Source organism: Carlito syrichta, unplaced genomic scaffold (assembly GCF_000164805.1).
Source record: "Carlito syrichta isolate Samal-C Ts95f unplaced genomic scaffold, Tarsius_syrichta-2.0.1 Scaffold303331, whole genome shotgun sequence".
In the NCBI taxonomy this organism is placed as follows: Eukaryota; Metazoa; Chordata; class Mammalia; order Primates; family Tarsiidae; genus Carlito; species Carlito syrichta.
The window spans coordinates 640,554-665,531 of record NW_007247427.1 but is presented as its reverse complement, the minus strand read 5'-3'; the positions used below and the strand labels follow the sequence as shown (position 1 = coordinate 665,531).

The 24,978-nt window shown below is 39.2% G+C and overlaps 1 protein-coding gene across 1 annotated transcript in view; it reads right to left on the bottom strand.

The window, feature by feature from the left end:
- TOX (thymocyte selection associated high mobility group box) overlaps positions 1-24,978 on the bottom strand; it is a 299,971-nt gene that overhangs the window by 274,629 nt on the left and 364 nt on the right. The window lies entirely within an intron of this gene.

Here is a 24,978-nt window from a genome sequence, read left to right as displayed (position 1 = left end):
ATGTCACATCATTTGCATTCACCTGCCAGTCTGTCAAACTAAACAAGACAAATATTCACTTACAACACTGAATATCAAAATAGTGATGGCAGTATTAATGTATGACAGCAAACTAAGGATTTTCAATTATTATTTGTTGAATAAGTATGATAACATAATAAAAAGAATATGACATAGAGTGTGATTCCAATTTGGTTAAAAATTACATGTTTTACAGATTCTGTAAAACTCAGTACATACTAAGCATATCATTAGTAACAAATATTTATGCTTAAATAAAAATAGCAAAATGAATGGAAAGATATATACTAAACTATCAGTAGATGTTATTTTGGGGAAGTGGAATTAGAGAGGAAAGCACTTTGACTTTTTATTTTGTTTATTTCTGTACAACTCAAATGATAATAAATCTAATGAAAGTATTAGAAATATTACACAATATAAAATTAGTATATCATATATTATGATAGCATGTCATAGTATAACATACCAATATATCACATTATGTAAAATAAAAATATTAAAATAGCATACTATTATAATTACTACATAACTATTGGGTTTCAAAGATTACAATTGGGGTTTTACTTATTAGAGTTTTATATTATAGTTGCAAATAATGATAATAATTGGGTTTTTAAATTATTGTAATTAAAGTGTTTTCAAAATGAACACCAAAAATTGACATAAGTCACAGTGCAGAAGGACTTCCGAAGCAGTGCAGAGTTTGAAAGCAAACCTACAGGCTCTACTTTTAATGGGTTTGACATTTCTGAAGACTGAGTCTATTCCTTAAAGTTGTCTAAGCCCCAAGGAGGTTTACATTTCCACAAACAACTCTGTAAGAGAAACACACATTTTAGTTACCTTCCTTCTGGCTTCTAAAGAAAGCACAAAGAGCTGTTTGGTTTTTCTGATGTCACTAGATATGGTAGTAACACAAAAAGCCCACTGCTACACTGGATCCCAAAATAATGATACAAGAATGAAGATAAGTATTGTGTACTATTACTCAAAATTTACTAACATTTGCATTTCTTTTACAGTACTATCACTGTCATTATACAAATGTCTTATATACCTCATTATGCTCTAAGCACCCAAGAGCAAGAACTATGTCTGATATTTTTATCTTCCATGATTTTGTTAATTTTTGCTGAATTGAGTAATTGACTTCACTTGTTTTAGGATAAAATTTGACCCTGCAGCTACATATATAAAGATAATATCTGCTTTAAAAGGAGTTTGTTTGTTTGTTTATCATAGAAATTTCAGGATTACATTCTGTAAGAGAAACACATATTTTTAAAAATTGAACTTATGTTTCCTGACATTCACTTTAAGGAACTTTCTGGCATTGCCAATGTTGACTTTATGTGCATTTAGTTCTCTCAAGAACATTCTGCAAGAAGAGTTATATTAAAAATAAAAAATAAGCAGATCCTTGCATATTCTTTAAAAACAAGACTAGTTGAAATAAATGAGCATTTCCATGGATGTTTTTCCTGAGCTAGTGATCTGAATGTTTAGATGGCCAAGTTGGTAATCCAGGTTCCAGGATTCAGCAGAACTGCTGGATTGTAAGGTAGATGTGTGAGGATGTATCTGTATCAGCTCACTCATTTAGCACATCCTCATTCTGTCAATTACCAGCCTCATGATTTTAAAGAACTCACTGAAATGCTATGAACCTCAGTTTCCTTTGCTGTGAAATGAAGATCCAAATACTCCACTCCTCACCTCACCCTCACAGTGTAGTTATACATCTCAAATGTATGTAGAAATGCCCTGAAAACTACGAGGGGGAATACCCATTAAAGGATAATTGCTGCTTATCAAATTACTAATAAAAGTATAAATGGAATGATAATGTCTCTTTTACACTCTTATTATCACCTGGTGAAACAGACTAACATTGTTTTAAAAATGACTTTAATTAGTTTAATTTTCTAAACCCCATTAGCACTCCTAATAATCTTAGTGGCCATTTAAAGAGCTTTTGCTCAATCCCTATTATGCAGGGAATCACTAACTCTTCTTAACTTCTTTGCACTGTGGCAATTTACTTTGTACTAACCTCAAACCAAAGCTAAAAAGTGATACTCAATACAGACAGTGCATACCTCTGATCTGAAAGTGATTCTCTCCCCCTTGACGGAATACATGGTAATGAAACTGTGTTCGATGAAATCCAGATTGTCCTATAATATCTTAGAATCAGTTCTTAAAACCTGGTGACACACACCAAGATTCTGAGTATAATTTAGTTAAAAGATTAAACCTCAACCTGGAACCCACAACAAAGACTCCTGCTTCACAGACAATGATCATAATACATTTCTGGTGATTTTAGAGAAAATGAGATTACTAGAGGTGCAGAGTTTCACAGGAGGGAGGTCTTGCTGTTGACTCTTGTTGATTTATGAACACCCCCAGAAGCAAGTGCAGGGTCAGCACAGCTAAGACCCAGATGAAGTATGTGGCTGCCATCCTCCTATCACCTCTTTCAATGAAAGGCCTCCTGTTCTTTCTGACCCCATGCCCAAATGGTGTGTCCTACACACAAAAGTCTAGAGGCATCTCGGGTTGAGACTTTTTTATCTGACAACTCTTGGGGTCTATGGGGTCAGTTTATTAAGGTGCTAGATAAAATGATCTCGGTTAAGTGTATCGATGGAATGAGCATAGCTGGCAATCCCAGGTGAGATGCACATATGATAGGGGCCAACTGAAGATGATACCCCGACTTTTGCTTGGGGACTCAGTGGACACTGAAGGTATCTATAGCCATATGTGGGGAAGCCCTTGATCAGGAAGTCAGCCGGCACGTTCACATGCTCATCCCTGAGGTGCCACCACCTCTGGGAAGGTTCAGACCACGGGTCTGACATGATCACTTCACCAGGCTTGAAAATGCATTGGTGTGAGCTTACAAACAATGCCACTGGCTTCCACACCAGTTTGAAGGACTCCAAGGAACATGAGTCAACAAGTTTCAAAAGTGTTGGAGTTCACAGATAGCAAGAGTTCTTCTGGCAGTGTTTATGCACCAGAGTGAGTTTTTCAGCAGCAATTGCAGTAGCAACAACAGTTAATGTTTACTGAACACTTATCTTCTAGGCAGTATGGGTGGTGCTTTATACAATTTTTATCATTTAATTCTCATTGTAAATCCTACAAATGAAATGCCATCATTATTTTAGTTTTGCAGATGAGAAAACAGAGGCACAGAAAAGTAATCCCCCAAAGTTTCCTATGATGCCTCAACTTCCTTCATGCCTAGGATTCTTTCTCATCTGTGGCACATTCTACGACAAGGCTGCTAGAAAAACCCGTCTGCATAATTCCAATTGCTCAACAATTAGCACTCAAGGGACCTATGCTATGGCCTTGTCTCATAGTTATACAGGATGGCACAGAAAGTCTCTAGTATTTTCTTGAAGAATTAAGGATAATTTAAAAGTTTTAATTCACAATAGCAAAAATATGGAACCAACCATGCTGCCCATTGAAGCTGGACCGGATAAAAAAATGTGGTACATATACACAATGGAATATTACGCAGCCAGAAAGAAGGACAAACATATGGACTTCGCAGCAACTTGGATGGATTTAGAGTCGATCATACTCAGTGATCTATCACAAAAACAAAGAACAGAGTACCATATGTTCTCACTTGTAAGCGGATCCTGAACAATTATAATACTATAAGAAAGGGATTGGCGGTAGTGGGAAACTGTCAGGGGAGGGGGCATGGGATTGGCAGTTGAGGGAAATTGCTAGGGAAAGGAGGGGCATATCTCATCAACAAGGGTACCCGCATAGTCAACATTTGTATACCTAAGCCTGAATTGTACCCCACAACTTTATAGTAAAAAAATTTTTTTAATTTAAAAATATGCAAACATGTTTTACAAGCACATGATTTTGTTTTCATGTGTCTCATAAACATACAGGTTATCTTTGGTACCACTTCAACAAATGGCTGTCAGACCAGTTTGTCAAAGCGTATTGCTGTTTTTCAATTCTTCAGGATGGGCCTCTAAATATTTAACAAAGCAAAACATTTGCCTCTGCCCTCACTGAGAAAAACTGCTTATGGCACTATATAATCAGGAAGATCATGGAGGGGAATATGTCATGTGAAGCACCCAGCACAAATATGATCTTGTTGCAGCCAAGGAAAAAGATGTAAGGGTAACAATGAGTCAAAGTAAAGAAAAAGGGGGCAGCTACAAGAACATCCAAAAATGTGGCCTTGTGAGTGTCAGCAGCCAGGCTCAGCAGCACAGAGACCGATCTACAGAACAGTAAGACAGAGGTGGAAGATTCCTTTTTCAATTTTCTGAAACTTTGTTTTTAAGGCATTGACCTGTTAATTCCTTTTAAGTTCAGTGTCAGACATTCTAGAATATTCACTTCTATGTGTGAACCAGAAAGGTTAAGAACAACTGACTGAAAATTCAGCACTAAGGACATATTTTCTCTTTCATGCTATTCTCTCTGCATTTCTTATTTTTCAAGTATAAACTTTTTCTCTCCAAGCCAAAAACTTCTTGAAGTCAGAAACTCTGCCTCCTTGAATCCTGCTGATATTATATTTGTGAAAGACAGAGTCGGCTGATAGAAGGCAGGTACATTTTGAAAGTCTGTACACTCTCCACTGAAAAGAGGGCCTTTCAAGTTGCCTGAATCAGAAAGGCTAGGATTTGTTACAGCTATGTAAGAATCCTAATAATGATGATAATAAATCTGTGAGATGGAAAAAAAACTGCTCTACCCAAGAAGCCTGGAGAAGGGTGTTGGGCGTGTTGCTGGAAGCTTTGCTGAAGCCCTGGACTCTTCCCATGTCTCTGGGTTCTCTGGCCTCCTGTCTTCCTGCAGCATCTTCCTTGACTTCTGAATCCCAAATTTCTCTTCTAGTTCGGGATCCATGATGAAGCTTTGGAGAAACATTTTCTTCTTTGCTACCTTATAAGTTCAAGTTGCCTTTGAGCCCAAAATGCTTCAAGTATACCTCAATTAAAATAAGTCAAGTTTTCTGTTAGAATGGAACTAATTAAAACCACATTCAGCATCTGTCTGCCCTAAGTTTTGCTCTTTAGAAGCCTACCTTGCTGTGCTTTTTAGTCATTGTGATGGATACCACGATACCTTTTTTCTTAATGTGTAAAAGAATCAACAGCAGCGTTATATGTTTAAATTTAGGGTCTGTAATAGGGATGACACTCTGGTTGCCTTCAATCTCAGAACCTCTTGATAGCATAGAGTTTATTACTTATCAAGTCATTATGTACTCCCAACTCCTTGAGTAGGAAAGAATCTTAGAAGTTATCAAGCCTCTCTTTTTTTGGGGGGGAAGAGAAAGATAAGAATTAAGTAACTTGGCCGAAATCATTTGGTTAGTTCTATAATTAACATCCAGGGCCTGGGATGCCATCTCCATCTTCTTCCTATCAAGCTACAAACAGGACAGTTTAATGAACTGATTTCACTGCCATCACTAATCAACAGAAATTGTAAGAAGTTACCTAGAAAACAGATACCAAATGATTTAATACCAAATAAATTAATAATTATGTTGCTTCAAAAAGTATATTGATACATCGAAGCACTCTTAAAAAAATCGAAGTATGCAATCAATTATCTGAATATTTCTGAACATTTGATATTATTGACTTACAGGAATACAGTACTCATAGGGTATTAGTATTTGGTTCAAATCTCTCTAATTTTTCAAAGGGAAGGCTATCACTCTACGGTTGGCATTTGACAGCAAGCAAGAAACATATAAGATGATTATATTTTAACTATTTCCTATTATTTGTATCTTAAAAGTGATTATTTTATAAGAGATGGCTTAATATATAGCTGTTCTACTGAAACTACAGTTTGGGAGTGAAATAAAATGATAAAGAAAAAATTCATTAAAGAGGCTAAAGACTGTACCATACTGCTCTCAAAGTCAACCAAATCTCTTTTTGGAAGACTCTCTAAGACCTTAAGAACTGGCTATTTTAAAAGAATATTTCTCTTTGTAATGTAAAAGAAAGGTTCTTGATTTTGTTATTAAATGTAAATGTATTCCGTATTTGAATATAAGGCATTCCAGTTTCCATTTAAAGACATAGAGTGGAGTTGCGTCTTTTTTCCCATGAAATGCAATTATGGAGAAAAGAAGAGATTTTGAGTGAATGATTTGAAGTAGAAAATCTTAAACAACCTCTTTCAGGGAAAAGGAGCTCAAACACTGGACAACATCATAATTCTCAGGTTGCTACAGACACACACACTTTTAATATCATGTTGTTTTCATTTTGTTTTCCCATTTGACAGAGATCACAAATAAATATCCAACATTCTAAAACACACGGCCTCATTCAGCAAGCTGTTATAATGAAGTCCTTTGAATTATTATAAATGCTTCAGCATTAAAAATTCATCAGCAAGGAGAGAAGAGGTGCTTTCTATTTGTGGTGTTCTGAATTTAAACACAACCCACTAAGAATGGCTGATTGTCCCAAGGAAGCACCGCTGACAGCCATCAGCAGGCCTGTGCAAATGGTATAAGGAAAAGGTAATAAGAGCTTCAGGAGTATATTTCAGCCCATATAATAAAGTAATTGTGAAAGTGTAATTGCAGTCTGGTTCCATACCATATTAGGATAAGAAATGAGATGGTAAGAAAATATGAGATTCACATAATTATTTGGTAAGCAATTTCTGCAATGTCTTCCAGAAGAGGTCGAATTTTGTAAGAAAGAAATCATTTTAAAATACACAATGGTGTTTACCTTTTGAAATCCATTATGATGAACCCGAACAAAATGAACACTGATTATTTTACCATCCTAAAAATATCCTGATCTTATGGACAACTCCAAATATAAAAATGATACCGAATAATGTTACGCTACTGACTTCAGCCCACTGGAGCATTTTTTGGAAAAGTACTGAACATAAACCCCATTGTTTATTTCTGAATAATGCCTAGTTCAAATTTCCAAAGATTTAAATATTTGCATGATTAGAATTTCAATTTTAAAAAATTCATTCCTTTGGCTACTTCTTTAACAATCACCATTGGCTTAAGTTACCAAGTTACTGCACCCCACAGGCTATCAGTTGCTCTCACAGCCAGACTTGAGGCAGGACAAGGAATGCTGGTTCTACTCTCAGCCATATCATCTAGACTAAAGGGAAGGAAAAGAAACAGAAGGTAAATGCATGAACGAGCACAGGGATTTTCAGAGCTCAATAGTAATGGTATTTAGGCCAAATATTAAAGTTGTTCATTTAATTTTCAGTTGACTCATCTTCCACTCATAGAGTTATTTATGTCACATCTAAGATTGTGACCTGTTAGTTCACATTTTCATTTTTCTGTCCCCACTACTTTAGCACAGTTGGGACATAATGACCCCTCAGAAAATATTTAATAAATAAATTCACCAATATTTACAAACAGCATGCCCTGGAAGTCTATAGTAACTCTAGGACACATGGTCAAAAACCCTTAGAAAAACAGGCTATGAAATCAGATATTAAAAATCTTTTCTTCTTAGTCATTAATTTTTTTTTGTCCAATTTTTATGGAACGTTGTGAATAAATGTAAGTGAACTGCAGAATATAAATTGTTCATTCCCCTAGCCTGACATTTCAGATAAAGCTTCAAAATGTGCTATGTATCAGAAAACTATGTTAATTTGGATAAAGGCAAAATCTAAAATGCTGATCTGCCTAAACGGAGTTTCTAGAAGAAAAAACATATATGTGTCACTAAGAGAAAATATTCATTACTTACACACTCCTGTTTACAAAAATCTCATTTCGAAAACAGTTCAAGGCTTAAATGAGGTAAGGGGGAGGGGAGGGGGACCCAGCACAAAAAAAATTCCGGCTCAAAATCTGACAGACATTTGTTGACAGGTCTTCCAGGCACACACCTGAAACCTATACATGCCACCCAGCCTAACCAGAGAAGACAGGTGAGTCTGGCTGCCCAGAAACAGAAGCCCACTACAGGCAGGCAAAGATGCAAGTGGGGGAGCAATAGTGAAAGGGCATCCAAGAAAATAATCTAAAGGAATCTTGAAAATAATGTTAGTCATCTTATAAATTGTGTCTGCTATGGTGGAAGGAAAGGAGGAAGAGAGGGAGAGGAAACAAGGAAAGGAGGGCGGAACCCGTGCCTCAACTATTTGTTATTTTACAGGCTTCGCTCCGTATAACCTGTACAACTGTTATAACTGTATAACCTGCACCCATCCCATCTGCAAACCATCACCATAACTGTCCAATTCCTTCATGACCTTTTTATTTTTCTGGATTTTCCTAAGTCTTTTCTGGTTAGGTACTCTAGTAATGCCTAACAATATAACGCCATCACCAAGCGTCCTAAGTCTGTTTCAGTAACTAAGGAATTTTTCCCTTCTACCTACACAGAGGATATTTGACTTCCTCACTCTTCGCCATGGTCTCCCTTCAAAACCTAATGTAGCTACTGAGATCTAACTAAATAGGCTTCCAGTTTAGACTAAGATCAAGTACTTTGCTTAGCCTTCTTATCAAAAGTAGAAAATTCGTGAAAATCAGGAAAAGAATTAGGGGAAATAAAATGTCCCATTTTCTGTGGGAGAGGTGACCTAATTAGAAGGAACTCTTTTCAGGGCTTCTAGTCTATTTTCTAATAATAAGGACAAAGAGCATTATGGTGTTTCATGCTTCTCAAACTCAAACCCCTAGGAGCAAAGAATGACATGCCAAGGTAATGGAACTACAGAATAGCATGGACTATCTTCCTAGAACATAAAGTTGGCTCAGTTTTAAATGCTTTAGAGTATCATATTTACATTAAAATAGACAGAAGTAGCTTATGGGATACAAAATCCACATATTGCTTAAAATCCACATATTGCTTAAAAATAAAAACCTTAGACTTCTTTGTTTGTTTTCCAAGTTGGTCTCACTCTGTCGCCCTGACTGGAGTAGCCACCCCAGAGTCAACCTGCTGGGCTCAGGCAATCCTTCTGCCTCAGTCTTCCAAGTAGTCAGAACTACAGGTGTGTGCCTCTACACCCAGCTAATTTTCAATTTATTGTAGAGACCAGGTCTTGCCAAGTTGCCCAGGCTGGTCTCGAACCCACGGCCTCAGGCAATCCACTCACCTCAGCCTGCCAAAGTGCTGGGATTACAGGCTGAGCCACCGGGCTCGGCCAAACCTTGGACTTCTAAGATCTACACAAAAAGCAGAAGCACTGCTAGGCACTTCTGGGCCCTTCTTACCGCCCCTGAGATATAAATTCCTTTCTATTTATCAGGGCACTTGATAATTTGAGAACTTTGCTATGTGGATACTGGAAGGTTCATTCCCATTTCCGAGTATGTGTGGACACTTGACTATACTTCCCAAATGTACAAATAACATGTGTAGTTATTATTGAGCAAGAAATTTCCGGACAGCAATTACTAGTAACTTCAGTAAATATTACACCACAATTAGAGCAACTTGCAAGTTAACTCAGCGGGTGTACTGCCCAGACCATATAGAAAGCATCAGTACTGATGCCTAATAACTAATCTCCTTAGCTTAAAAAATAACCTGCATGTAGATTCAGCCCTACATGTGCTTTAAGAAGTTGGATTTTAACGTAACTCAACCTATTGGCTCAAGTACAAAACCTCTAAAAGGTTATCAATCATCTTTAATTTGAAAAGTCATCGAAAGAGCCACACCCAATAATTCAACATGTGAGTCCCCTGGGGAAGTCCTCTTGGGTACTTTCTTACTAGGGACGAAGATCAGCAACCTCAATTCCACCCCAGTTTTCCCCAACTCATTCTCCTACGTTGGCAACAATATCTTCCTAAAACACAGTTTTAATCTTCTCCCCCACCTTGTTCTTAAACCACTTTTTCTGCACTGCATACTCCAGTGAGCCCCTCCCCACTTTGCTTTTCCCCCCTTACCCACTCCAGACACCCCAGGCACTTTCCCATCAGACTCATCCTCAGACAGTCCTTGTCGTCACACCTCTGCGGACTTCCTCATTTTCTCTTTTTCACAGCCTTTCTCTAGAGTTTTCGCAGCTTTTCACTAGAGGAAAACTTTTTTATGTATGAATAATTCATGTTGATACTCCCTCAGATAATCAGAATTCTGTCACGTGTGTGTTTCCATTTTTGCCTCAATTGAGAGCAAGCGAGAGCCAAATCGTAATGTTTAATTATGGCTTACTACATAGGCCAAGAAGTATGCTTGCGTCTCCACTTCCTGGGTACAATGTTCTACATTAATACAAAAAGTCCTACTGTATATGCGGTTCTTATTTTAAGTTGCCTTAGGTCATTTTAAACAGAGGGGGGAAGTTTAAAAAATAATTCAAAAAATGAGTTACTTTCCTCTTCCTCACTACTCCAATGTTAAGGCCAACTGAAATGTCATCTCCTTCAGGAAGCAATGGGGATTCTTCCAACTTCAATGCATTACTTTTTCTTCCATGTCTCCAGTACTTTCTTCAATATTTTTATTTTCTGAGTCTGAGTCTCACTCAGTCGCCCAGGAGTGGCATCATGATCACAGCTCACCATAGCCTCCACCTCTTGGGCTCAGGTACTCCTTCCACCACAGGTACACGCCACTACAACTGGCTGGTGCTTTTGTTTTTGTTTTAATTCTTCTTTTGGGGCGTAGAGATGAGGTCTCGCTATCTTGCCCAGGCTGGCCTCAAACTTCTGGCCTCCAAGTGACCCTCCCACCTTGACCTCCCAATATGCTGGGATTACAGGCGTGAGCCATTGCGCCTGGCCACTTCCAGCACAGACTTCCTATCACATTAATTATGCTACAGTTGTCTTATAGTTATCTGTATTCTTCCCATATTAGCCACATGGAGAGGGAGGCACCAGGACTAACTCATCTCTGTGCATCTCCCTGACCACCTTAACACTCAGTAAAGCTTTGCACTTGGTGTTCAGTAAATGCTTTTCAATGTCTACAAATGAATTGTGTCCCTTACTAACAAAGTCCAAAGCTTCATAATAAGTGCATTCCAAATAAAAAAAGTCTACTTCTTAGGCTAAAGTATTCCCATTTCATCCCTGTGTAAATATTTGTATGGGGACAGCGTTAGAGCTACCTGAAAATAAGAAGTTATAATGGAACGGTGACGCTGCCTTAAGTGAGGCAACAGAAATAGGAACTACTTTAATACTTTTACTGAAATGTTCTCTGCTTGATAAAGTTCATTACCAGAATATCATCTTTAAAAGTGAAATGCATTCAGCTGAGCATTTTTTTCATTTTGTAAATAGATTTTTTCCTTGCCTGAGCTCTCAGTATAAAGCACAAAATAGTCTTCCATAACATTAGAAAAATGTCACCCCATACATCGAGCTGAATTTTTTAAATAAAATAGATTTTTCTTCTTTAGCATTTTAAAGGTACAGTAGTGGCTTCATATAGCAACGCTCCGGTACTGCATGCCATATTATGGCTGAATTTGATGCGTTTTAAAATGTGTTGAGATAACATATTAGAGCCTAGAACAAAGTTAAGTCCCTATGGGATATCCTAAGGCTATAAAGTCACGTCCTTTCAACATTACCCTACTTATTACTCTGGTTATATTTAAAATGACCCTAGCAGTAATCTTTAGCTCACCTATTCAAGATGACATTAAAAAGTAGCTATGTGCTAAATTTACAACCCAAGTGCCAAAGTTTCACATCATAGAAAATGAAAAAATTATATATAGCATATTCATTCTGAATTTTTGTTTCGTTTTTCTTTTTTCACATTAGTAAGTTATGGATCAGTCTGGGGTTATTGTAGTCAAAGTTACCTTACAAAGAAAAGTTTTGCTCCACTTTAAAATCTCATGTACTGCATTAGGTTCTAGACATCTTAATAAGATAAATAGCATGTCACTACCATTGCATCTTGCCAGAAATGATAACAGAAATGAATCTTTGACCTTTACATCATCAACCAAGGAGTCATTTTCTAAGACATAAACATTCATATGTTTATTAATATCATTTTACAATAAGTATTGTATTCTTGCTCTTTTTATTAATTCAGAAACAATGTTATGAACCTTCCCACCTTTCAGAATCGTATCCTTTCTTCTCTCCCCCACCCCTGGCCAGGTCTTTTCTAAAGACTGCAAGTTAGAGAAAGGCAATTGACTTCAGTAATTTTTTCCACTGGCTTACATTTTTTATTTCTTTTCAAAGTACTCTTTAGGGGGGAAAAAAAAAAAGAAAGAAAGATAAATACACTTCGTAGAGCAAGTGCCATAAGAAAAATATGTCCTGGCAGACTTTTCCCAACTTGTAACTGAAAAGAATTTACATCATCCAAGTATATTATAAGTGCAGAGAGTAAAAGAAAGAAATCTCAAAATAGATTTTTGTTCCACTTTCAAACTCTGAGGCTCAGGGAACACAAGGGTTTCACTTCAGAAATGAATAACAAATGACTTCGGTACACATACACCTTTCTCTTTTTGGAAAAATTGCACATACAAGAGCATTTTTTGGCACGGCTGACCTGCAGAGATATGGAGCTAAGCAGAGTCATGAATTCACTCACTCTGATATGCACACATGATACGCAATTAAAATCTCCATTCACATTCCTGCCGGGCTGTCAATCATGAGGAAAGCCTTTTTGACAACATTCAGCGAAGCGTACCAACTAACTGCTCAACAGGAACTTCAACAGTAACAGCTTCTGTTACTAGCAAGAACGAATTTCTTACCAAGATTGGGTTCAGTTTCTAAGAAATCATTATTCTCTGAATTTTAGGGTCTTTCATTACAAATGAAAATGTGTCAGAAAGATTTTGTATGGCAAGCTCTGTGATGTCATACCTAGAAAATAGGAGGTATGCAAAAAATCCTAACCTTTTCAACTGGGGGAATCTTTTTAACTTTTTCCCCATTTAGAACAATAAACAATGTTCCTATAAAGTAGTCTGGGTGGGGGCATGTGACATTTCTAATTCATTCTGAAGTTTTTCACTAGCATTTTGCAACTTTTAAAATAAATTGGTATCCTGTACTCACTTGAAAAGTGACTGCCCAGTTTATACACCAATAAGAAAGTGACTTTTTTAATCAGGAGAAGAATATGTAGCATGTTAGAAATACTGCATGCATCAAACCTTTCAATTTATGAAGCTCTATAGAACATATTATGCACATAAATTCTTTCCAGATGAACTCAGAAGGTACTCTGCTCATAACTTAGTTTCTGTTGAACATCTAATCATCAAAGACTGTGCCCTTCATAATAGCATATTAGTGTGCCTTAAAGCCATAAATCCATAAAAACAGGGCCCAGTAAAATTGAATACAGGATGCTTGTTAATCTGCTGCTGTGTCTGTTTTGAGCAACTAACCTTGGATTACAAATTTGAAACAAGTTAATACTATCAGATATTGAAATATTTGTCGTCTTACTTATCACGCTCTGTAACTGAGACAGCAGATGCATCCTGACCATTAGCAGTCATGACAAATTGCCTTACTAATGAACGTTACACACTGAAAGTGCCATAACTGATTAAACTACAATTTCCCACTACCAGATAGAGAGTCGGGGACTCCAGCAGTGGGTGACTCTGATATTCTGCCAACAGGCCTTCAGGGCACAGTGCGATATTTAGAGAAACACTCTAAATTCCATATGAACATATTCTGAAAGCCTATGTGTATACAACAGGTTTTTAAAGCACATTAGATAAAACAGCTTAGGTTATAGCTGATGAGCCATGCAAAAGAGATGTGTTTAACTATTTGGTATCCTTGCAAGTATGTGTTAAAGAATATTCTCTGATGCGGATTTCTCTCTCTCCTTCCCTTTCCCCGCCCCCAAAACATTGCGTGTGCTTTGCAATTCACATAAAATCTTTCTTTTGTCAGTTCTTTTGTTGGTGCAAAATTGGCAGCAGTTCAAATTCAAAGTACTCCTATTCATTTACTGACCAATGTCATTCTAGTTCACATCAGCCAGAGAGCTAAGCTCTAAAAAACATAAAAGACTTGCTTCACCACTGACGAATAATGTGTACATTTTTACAGAGCTTAAACCTTAATGCTTTCCCTGAAACTAACAATACAGTATATCTTATCATTCCTTTTTCACAAGCAGGCAGCTGCTGAAATGCTTGCCACTTCAAAATATCAATTGCTTGCCAGAGTTGTCCTCAACACACCCTGTCAAACTCATGTATATTGTGCAATGAAAATGGTGCAGGACTGAAAGCTAGAAATTGTGTCAAATTCTGCTGTAAGGGTATGATGTGCAAAGAACAATGTATGACAACCGTAGAGACTACAAACAATGGCACTGGAGCCAGGGACTTCATAGATCACAACTGCGCCTGTACATATTTTATTGTAGGCATTATATATTTAAGGCATGACAAATGTACCATTGTTCATTATGCGCTGCACAAACAGAAGCTCCTCCCACTTGTTCGCCTTTTGCATTTCTCTTGATGATGGAAACATAGTTGAGTTCCATTTCTTTCTCTCTTCTTAAAACATTTAGGGTTCCCAAATAATAAAGGAAGGGCGCGCGCGCAAGCGCACACACACACACACACACACACACACACACACACGCTAGCAAAATGAGAAACAGAAAACAGAAGGCAATAACATAAGAAGAGAAAATGAGATCTTGTGCACTTAACATTTTGGCTTCTCTCTGAGGACACAAAAGCATGGATTATCTCAAACAGGAACCGAGGGTATGAAGAGAACTATACTATCACTGCCTATAAATTGTTGTCTACCTAATTTTAATGCAGATAAGTGCTGGCTTATTGATTTGCACGATTTTCCAGCAAAATGGAAATCCCACGTGAATACATTCTTTGTGTGCAGAAAATATAGCTAAAGAAGCTTTTACTATTACCGCTTTCCTATGTCAAAAGAACAATTAAGAAAACAATGTTTCACTACTGTTATCAGGTCTACAAACTGACGCTGATTCATTTCTGTTTAGATTTTAAATATCTCTTTTCCATTTCATGATTTGCTCTGTTTACCTTAAAGGAGTCCTGTTATTGAAAGTTGTTTTTCTTCTAAATATCCCATTGAATAAATAACGTAAAATCTGAAAACATTCCCATCTTGGTACACACCTACTTAATTATAAAGGAGCTCATGGCTATAACAACCTGACACTAATTCGGTCAATGACTGTGGAAATGGAAACATGTTTATGAGAGAAGATTACTATGAACATATATTAATCTCTTCTACGGCCTAGCTTAGGTTACAAAACCTTTATCACACAAGTAGCTTGGAGTGGCATTCACTGACCGGAGGCTAAGGAAAATGAACAGATATGCTTTTAAGGTGTTAATAAATATTTTGGAAAGAGAATAGGTAGTTTAGGTGCTGAGGGGTGCTGACCTTTGCTGCGTTGATTAGTGGGACAATGATGCATTATTAACACACAGCAGCTGTACCTGAACTGTTGCCATGAATATAATAGCCTTTTATAGGCATCAGGGGAGTGAAGTAGGAGCCCTTTATTAACCACTAGACATGATTAGCACATTATGTGAACTTTAGTAGGCAAATTATCTCTTATTGAAATATGATGTTGATTATAACTAATTGTAAACATGATTTTTAAAACTTCCCAGTGAAAAACTCAAATGTTTTAGTACCATTCGGCTCATTATTGGCTAGTAATCGCTGACGAAAACATGGTCTACTGTGGAATGTACTTACAGGAGATGAATCTCAAAAGGCAGATTGTGTCACAGAAGGCTGCCTTTAAAATTATTTAGCATTACAAGTTCAGGGATATTAGCATACATGCAAACTTTCTCTCCCTAATTAAGTAAAACTGTTCATGAACTAGAAAAGCTGCTTTGGGATTTTTCTTCCTTTTCATTTCTTTAAGTAGTTCTTAAAAGATTAGTTTTGCAGTAAATTTTTGAGAGTTACCTTGAAAAATAACAGCATAATTTATTTCAAAAAGCTTAATTTTGGGAGAGGAAAGATTATCCCATTAGCCTTAGTAACTGAACATAGCTTGGAGAGTCCATTATGAACAGTCTTTTATGCCCTGGCAGGAAGTCATTAACATAAAATAAATCATTAGCTTTGATATTAAGCTTCTACTATCTGCAGGTTTCTATGATTAATGTTCATGACTGCATCTGCCAAATGATAAAATATACTTTTTGTTGAAAGGTTATCCTGCCTCTTTATTATTAACATTTCTCTTTATACAATTGTTACTGGCATTTGGGGCTGAGGCGTCAGGGTGTAGAAAAGAAGAACCAGTTTCTACAATGGTATGAAGACGCCAATGCATGTAACACTTTACCCATCATTTAAAAAAAAAATTAACCATTTAATTGAGTTAAAAGACTTAAGGAAATCGGGCAGTGCACAGATACTCTTTCAGTGTAATTGGACTATCTTTAGACTCAGTTGGGCCATTCGTTAATTACTCTTGCACATTATATTTTGCATCTCTGACTCATATATCAGAGGAAGGTACAGAGAGCCAAGCTTGCTTCCCTGAAGTCAGGAACTACAAGAGGGCATTTGCCTCTCTTTCCCAATTATTCTCCCCTTTTACCTTATTTTCTTAAAGTGCAAAACAGGCAACAGCCCTCATCAATAGCATCTCTCCTTAGGTGCATTGACTCTTAATGTGGAGAGCGAAAAAAGAGGCCCCCTCGGAGACTTATCAATATCTGAGAGAGGGAGATTACAGACTGTACATACACATACCTCATTTTCCCAAATTCACCTTTGACTCTTCAGAAAGGTTATCTCTTTAACTTCCTCCCTGAAAGAATCACTAGTCCACAACTTTTGGCAACACTTTTATTCCACTGCTGTAGCAGAAATAGAAGAAGGACTGAGGTCGGGCTTGGTGGCTCAGTCTATAATCCCAGCACTTTGGGAAGCCGAAGAGAGTGGATTGCCTGAAACCGAGGGTTCGAGACCCGCCCGGACAACTTGGCAAGACCTCATCTCTACAATAAATCAAAAATTAGCTGGGCGTGGTAGTGCGCGCCTGTAGTTCCAGCTACTTGGAAGGCTGAGACAGAAGTATCGCCGGAGCCCAGCAGGTCGAGGCCACTGCACTCCAGTCTGGGCGACAGAGTGAGACTCCAACTCAGAAAAAAAAAAAAAAAAGAAATGGGCTGAGAATGCAATATCTTACTACGGACCAGCGTTCTTTGAATTTTTGAACATCTTTCACCACAGGATTTCAAAATAATCTACCTCTGCGGTCTCCTTAATTCTCATAAGGCTTCCTTGACACAAATATAAATTATTTTCCTACTGACTATATGGAAGATTGGGACACAGATGGATTAAAGGTTTTAGTGTCAGGACTTTTGCCAGACACAGAATAAAGTCAGCCTTCTCAAGAGAATAGGAAACACAGGGGTTGGGATCATATCCTCTCACAGTTAGGTTTATTTTGCCTAGGGAATAAGTCAACACAGATTTAAGGGCACTTGGTTTTGATCTCAAATCTTCAACAAAAAGGAGTCTTTTATTGAGAAGGGCCTATGGTTCTCCTCAAAAAGACCTGGTTCTTTAGTCTTATTAGGTCATAAGATGTCCAATGAAAGCCCTACCATTCTCAACAGCATCTTTTCCTGTGAAAAAGATGGCTGAGTTTCTGAAAAGGAAGTAGCAATCGGGTATTCCTAGTAGTCATTTCCTTTGTTATTGTTGCTGTACACACTGATGGAGTCTTCCATTGAGGATACATTCTCATGCATGGTATCCAGAAATATACCCAGAACCACAAGAAACACAAGAAAGGGACACATACACAAACACACAAATTCACACCCACATACACATATACATACACACAGTAATTTCTCTAGCCAGGTCACACCATCCCTCCCCCAGAAGTGGCATCAAAGATTTCAAAGAGCCTGTGAAGCAAAAGCTGGATCATCACTATTATGAATCAACACACAACCTGTAAGAACCACATGGTAACCCTAAATATATTCTTTTTTCTTGGCCACTGGCAAAGCCTCTTATGGCCTTCCTTTGATTAGGACTCTTTCAAGACAGTTTCATAAAAGCACATCACTCAGGAATGAAAAACAATAAACACTTGGCTCAAGCAGAACCCTTTAAATCTCCCAAGTGAGAAATGTACAAACAGAAATAAGCATTAAGAGTGACCCTGGTTTTCCGACCTCTGGTACTATAAGTATATATCAATGATGATTTGTCATACATAAAATGGAAATCAGAGGATAGCTTTTAAAAGTGAACTTCAAAATTTTTCATTACGTAAGATAAACTCCCCACAGATCAAACTAAACAGGTCTGGGGAACTATTGATACCTTCTGTCAGGAAAGAAAAGGGCGTTTCTTTCTGACATTACCCTCCCTTCTCATCTTTGCTGCTGCACCATCAACATCCAGGCACAGAACAATACAATGTTCCCATTTGCAAAATGAATGCTGTAGGGAGAAACATGTTATAACCAGGAAAAGCTCATTCAGGTTAATGTGAATTCCATGTCTCAAAGTATTATGGAAGAACTGCTATAATTAACAGTCTGTTGGCACTTCCATTATAAACCACATTTCTAAGCAGTTTATAACTCAACTGTTTTTAATGAGAAATTGCTCTTCGGGATAAAACTTGGCATGCACAGTTTAAAACAAAAAAATTCTCAAATTCATTAAGGCAGATGTAAGCGGTATCATCTTGGCACTCCAGTTTCCTAGCAGACAGTCGGTTTAACACAATTCACCATCAACCAAGGGAGCTCACAGGCTATCTGGTTCTGAAAAGTGCATGTTCAAAGAAAAAAATCAACTGGAAACATATCAATAACTCCAAAGTGGAAGTAAATGAAAGGGCGAGTAGCAACTTCAAAATTGGTCAAGTTAATACCTCATGTGAATAGGCAATTTCAGCCAACAATTTTTAAAAAGGGAGCATTCTAGCATCTACATGTCACAAATGGAAGCTTCTTGCAGACAAGAAGTACAGTTAGGATGGTCAGCACCGTAGCATCCAATAACTACAATGTTCTACCATCTTGTTTTTTTTTTTTTTTGCCAAAAGTACACATTTTAGATTCTTGGATTGGGATGCATACAATATACGCTTTATTCTAGACAACAATTCATAATATCTTAAAAGGGTAATTGTTAAAAGCATTTAATCAAGTCATGATATAATTACATTTCATTTTATTGAGACATAAGATAGACATCCTACCTCATGAATTCTCAGAAATCTTGAGATTCACATTCAGAGAGCTAAAATATAGGGTGCTACGTGATCTAAATTCGATTAATTTGATAAGTTCTGCATGGCCAGCTATTCTCATTCTAGTTATCTATGTATATTCCAAGAAAAACAAAGAATCATGCTAACCCTTGTACTTACTGCAAGTGTAACTCACCTAATTTACTGTTTGCCAACTGAAGATCACAGTCTCTTCTTCATTCCATTTTGGGGTCTAAACAAAGCTTTCTCACTGAGGAAGGATGTTCAAAGGGGTTTATCTCTGAGCTCTAAATCCACTGCATAAAGTGGGAGGGGAGTGGAAGGGGAACTATAATAGCTTAGAAATCGCAGCCATGGTTATTTTTCCTCTCAGCATCATATCTAAGTTCTCTTAGTCTATTATTGTATGGCTCCATGGTCATTCATTCAGATGGGGGAGGGGGGATGGGGAAAAGAGAGCTGAATAATTTGGGGTTTTAAAAAGTGAATATGGGCCTGAGGGCTGGCAGATTCCAATTAGCCAGAAAATAGAGTCAGGTTACTGCAAGAATGGATATGTTAACATGATTATGATAATGATGGTGGTGAAAGTATTAGCAGAAGAGAGAGTAAGGCAGCCTAGGCAACCACAATGATGAGTGTAGTGCCTGAGGAGGGAGGGAAGTTCAGATGAGAAAGCAAAGACCTCCTAGATTCAGGTTAAAATTGGGGGGGGGGAGATAGCAGGGCTGTCCCAGGAGTGAGGTTGGCTGGGGAGGAGATGGGAGGGACACTGGACACATGGAGAGACCTGCTACTGAAGGCTGGTTTCAGTCAGGAAAGGAAGGATCACCAGTATTTGAGCAAGATACCCAGCATCTTTTCAACTTTCTAATGTCCTAGCAAAAGGTTGAAAAGCATTAGAATAAATTACCTTTCACAGCTAAATAAAATGCCTCCCTCCCTGTATCAGTTTCCTGGGCTAACCCTCTTGAATTAAGCCCATATCTACTATCTCAGTCTCTCTCTCTCTCTCTCTCTCTCTCTCTCTCTCTCTCTCTCACACACACACACACACACACACACACACACACACAAATATGACCACTAGAAACAATCCCACACACCACAACCAACATTTGAGACCCAGTTTGGTACCCAAGAAACCACTTTTGAACTTGGAGACTTCTCTACTTTTTTCAGTTTCAGGCGTCCTCCACCTTTCCACTGTTCTCAGTCTCCTTGCGATCACATCATTAAAAAAAAAATCCACAATAAGCATTCAATTAGATATTTAGATACAAGTTTAGCTTTTGTAAGTAAGCAAAAATATCAAAATTCTCCTTAATATCATCATTTAGTGACTTTAAAAATATATGACAAACTGTGGGAATACTAAACCACATATGCCATGTTATAAATAACATCAAATCTCTCCGAAGCTCGTAACTATAATTTTTTTTTCAGAGAAGTTTAAAATTGGAATTTGTAATACTGAAATATCCCACAAAGTCAAGATAGCTACATTCGAGGTTTTCGGCATGATATCTGATTTAGTGGCTAAATTCATGATTGCTTGGTTTATGCTCTTTCTTACCTATATACTTATTTAATACACATTTAAAGACCTTAAAACTTATAGAAGCTGCCAGCCAGTAGAATTCCCAGGGGAGTTTTAATTATACAAATGATGTATGAAGTATCAACTATGAATTTCCCAAAGTCCTAGAAATTATGGAAGTGGCTAAAAACCTAATCAAGCATGATACTCTAAATTGCTTAGAACTCTCCCCCTTCTCCTTCTCCTCCAATCCTCTTCTTTTCTCTTACACTAATCAAAGTAGAATCATGACTTCATCTTAATGTGCTTGCAAATCCTGTATTTTAGATGTGATGAGTATTGTCACATTAAAGTACAATACATCATACATTCTAAATATGAAAATAGGCTCAAAGGAGTTTTTGCAGAGACTGTAATTAATATTGTTATTCTCAAAAGTTATCAGATGTGTAATGTGCGCCCTGACATTTTCAAGCAGAGTTCATCACAAACGAGTCCTTCCTTCTGCATTTGTATGGAAAGAGCACATACAACTGTCCCTCCTCATTTCAATAATAAAAGCCGAGTCTTCTAAATACGCATGAGTCTTTACTCTGTAAATCACTAGTACTAAGTCTGGGTTTGTGTTTTGGACTTCCCTGTTTCTAAATCAACCGAAGAAAGATTCAGAACATGATTCCACAAAGGCAACCACTGAGAACAGTAAAGCCCATTATTTCCCCTCCCACAGCCAGTCGAGGTCACCATCCCTGTCATTAGCCATGTCATAACATAATTGTATTACTACCCCTTATGTGGGCAGATACTGACCAAGAACGGAACACATCGCATCATTGTAAAAATGAAAAAGTACCACTTCTTTGTCCTATTTTAGCATAAAATCAGTGAAAACAATCTTAGGAAATGACGCTGCACTGAGAAACTGAGAAGAACTGTTATTACTCTGTAGGTATATACTTAAACTGATGATCTGACATCTTCAACTAGAACACAAAACAGGACTCTATTTTACTACTGAACTCCAGTGGGGAGCACATTCAATCCAATTTCTTTCAGTCGCATTCGGTTCAATTAAGGGGCACGACGTTACTTAAAATAGTCTTGATTAGATGAAACTCCAGTATGGTACCCATCTTTCAATGTCTGAAATATATAGCCTTGCTTTAAGTTGCAAGAGGTGAACACTGTTCCCTCCGGCCTCTACGTGTCTGTCCGGTGTCTGAGAGCTACACTGCTGTTTCAAAGCCTGACCTATATACAGCAACATGCCATCCGCTCTGGCTGTTTGTGGAAGAAATGCCTCGCAGACTTGCCATAACCAACATCATTCGCATTGTTCCCGCGATGGACTACATGAAAATGGAGACCAGTTTGCATAGTGATGTGTCCACAGTGTAATGTGCTCTTACGATAAAGTAATGCTAGATTAAACTGTTTCCAAAAATTCCTCCTACGGAATTTATTAACGTAAGTCGTGTTTTGGCAATCTATAGAGCAGCCGGCCTGGAAAGTGTCAGCAGGGTAAAACAATCACATTTCAGTTTAGAAAACCTTCAGGAAGAGGATATTCATTTTCCCCATTAGGATCTCTTCTGACATGGAAAAAAAATGTCACTGGGAAATTGTAATTACAGTTGCAGGATATTAAAGCACCGAAAGATACTGGTTCCGCTGGGATTTAGCACACCAACTTTAAATAGCAGAGTGTTGAAAGGTTTAAAATAAAGACAATTAGTCATTTATGATCTTATCACCCTATTAAAAACAAATCACCTGACATAGTGACTGTTATTTGCAATAAACTACATATTCATCACACCTCTGATCAAGGCATGGTTTACTTTGCAGTCTTGTTCTTTTGATGTCCGATCCAACTTGTTTTTACCAAATGTAGATACAGATTTCTTAGTTCACCTCTTCCAAACTTCTGCCCTTTTCTCATCTCCCTGCAAGTCCACTTGAACCACCGCAAAAATGAATGTACTATATTCTAGACCACTAAAATCGTGGAGCTGGACAGAAATGTTGTACCAATGCTAATCATGGTGGAGTAAAAAACTCAAGTGCCTGGGCTTTGTGAGGCCTGGAAAATGACCCAGCACATTTAATATAATCAGGGATCAGTGACAAATATATCTGATGGACTGCTACACAGAGATGGGCCAGAGAAGGCGTCCTTGGAGAAACATGTCCATGAAGTCTTTTTCTACTATTAGAAACACATCGTATGACTTTGCATTTTTAAAAATCTATTATTCCTCGGATAGTGGCTCATTTGCATTTAAAAAGAACAGTTTGCTTCTTATACACGGGGCGACTTAAAAAGAACTTCAATGAGCTAGTAAAGAAATTCTGAAGACTTTCTAAATTAATTTATTCAATTCACAGCACAACCCACTAAAATTATTTAAAGCACTTAATTGGAAAATGATTTAATATATTGAAGTGATTCCTGATTTTCCAAAGCATTTAACTTTTAAATTAAATCTGACCCTAGTACCACAAGAATGACGAGTGAAATGTGTATCCAAGCCATTACCTTCTACTCGGAGCCTAAAATCACTGATACATTTAATAAGATTTGTCCAGTTTCATTGCCAAAACGGTTCTGAGCTTTTGGTGCCGGCAACTACCGTGGGACACGCCTTTCGTCTCCAAGACGGGACCGCTACTTTACTTCTTTTGCTGTTTATCAGTAAGTGTTGGTGTCATAAACAAAATAAAACGTAACGTAATACTTGAGTGCGAAGGCAAAACAGATGACAGACTCCAGGCACCGCTACCGGCAATTACTGAAACTTTGTCACACACACTCCGCCGCGCTCGCCAAAGTTCCCGAGAGCCTTTCAACTTGGCCCGAGCTTGAAGGGCTCCCCGAAGGCGGAAAGCCGGTCCGCCTCGCCCAAGACCACAGCTCCCTCTTTGCTGACTTGCCCAAACAGCAGCGACAACCCAGCACGGTCCTGCGTGTGTGTCTTACGGGGCACACAACGTAAGGAGCTTCTCCCCAGGGAAGAAGTGTGAGTGTGCGTGTGAGTGTGTGAGTGTGTGTGCGCGCGCGCGCGCGCGTGTGTGCGCGCGCCACGATGGTCCAGGACACGGAGCTGTGAGTCGCTGGCGTGGTGGGAAGCCCGGGGGCTGAGAATGCAGCGCGCTAAGTACCTCTGTAGCCCGTTGCAGGGCTGAAGTGATGATGACTCGCCAGCAGGCAAACGTTGGGGGGCCCGAGGATTCCTCCCGAGGAAGACACCGAGGGGTCGCCCAGCAAGCGCCCGCAGGGGCTGTGAGTATCGGGCGGATCTATCACCCAGCGGGAGTTGGGCGTCTAAGCGGCCCGCCCCGTGTTTCAGAGAACTCACTTCTCCACCGCCAGCGTTCATCCGGCGGGACCGTAGAGACACGTCCCACAAGCCCCAAGCGGGGACAGCCGCGGCCCTGCGGCGGCCCTGGGGGACGGGTCCCCGCCAATTCCCCTTTTCCGGGATGAGCCTCCCAGACGCCGGGAGACTGCCCCCCCCCCCACGTACTCCCCGAGTGTCCTACCCGCGGGCCAGCACCCCACCTCCGGGTCACCGGCACGATCCGCCTCGCCCCGGACCCCGAGGCCCCGGGCCCCCGAGTCAGCGGGGCGCCGTGAGAACGGCCCAGCCCAGGACCCTGCTCCAGCCCCGCGCCGACGGGGGGGCAGCCTTGGACTTGAACGCGACGCGCCCGCCCGGTTCCTAACAAACTTGCGATTTCCGCGGGCACCCCTGCACGGGAGCGGTTCCCCAAATCGTGACCCAGATACCCCCGCAGTGCCCTGGCCCGTGGGCCCAGCGTCCGCACCCGTGGCCCGGCCGCCCGAACCGGTCTGGGAAAACAAAAGAGTTGTGGAACCGTTTTCCCGGCGCGGGGGGGCAGGGGCGCATCCCGGGTCCCCGCGGCCCGACTCCCGGCGGCTCCCCTGGCAACTCAGCCCGGGCGGGGAAGGGGTGCCACGAGCCCCTCCCGCCCCAGGGAGAAACGGAGGCAGGGAGAAGGGAGAACTGGGAAATCAACCACATTCTCTTCCTCTGCCTCCGTTCCCGGACCCCAGACACCCCCCCAAAGTATTCCGTGGTTTTCGCGGATTATGTTTTAAAACGCCCCTCGGCAAGCCTCGGCCGGGACCCTTAGGCGCGAACA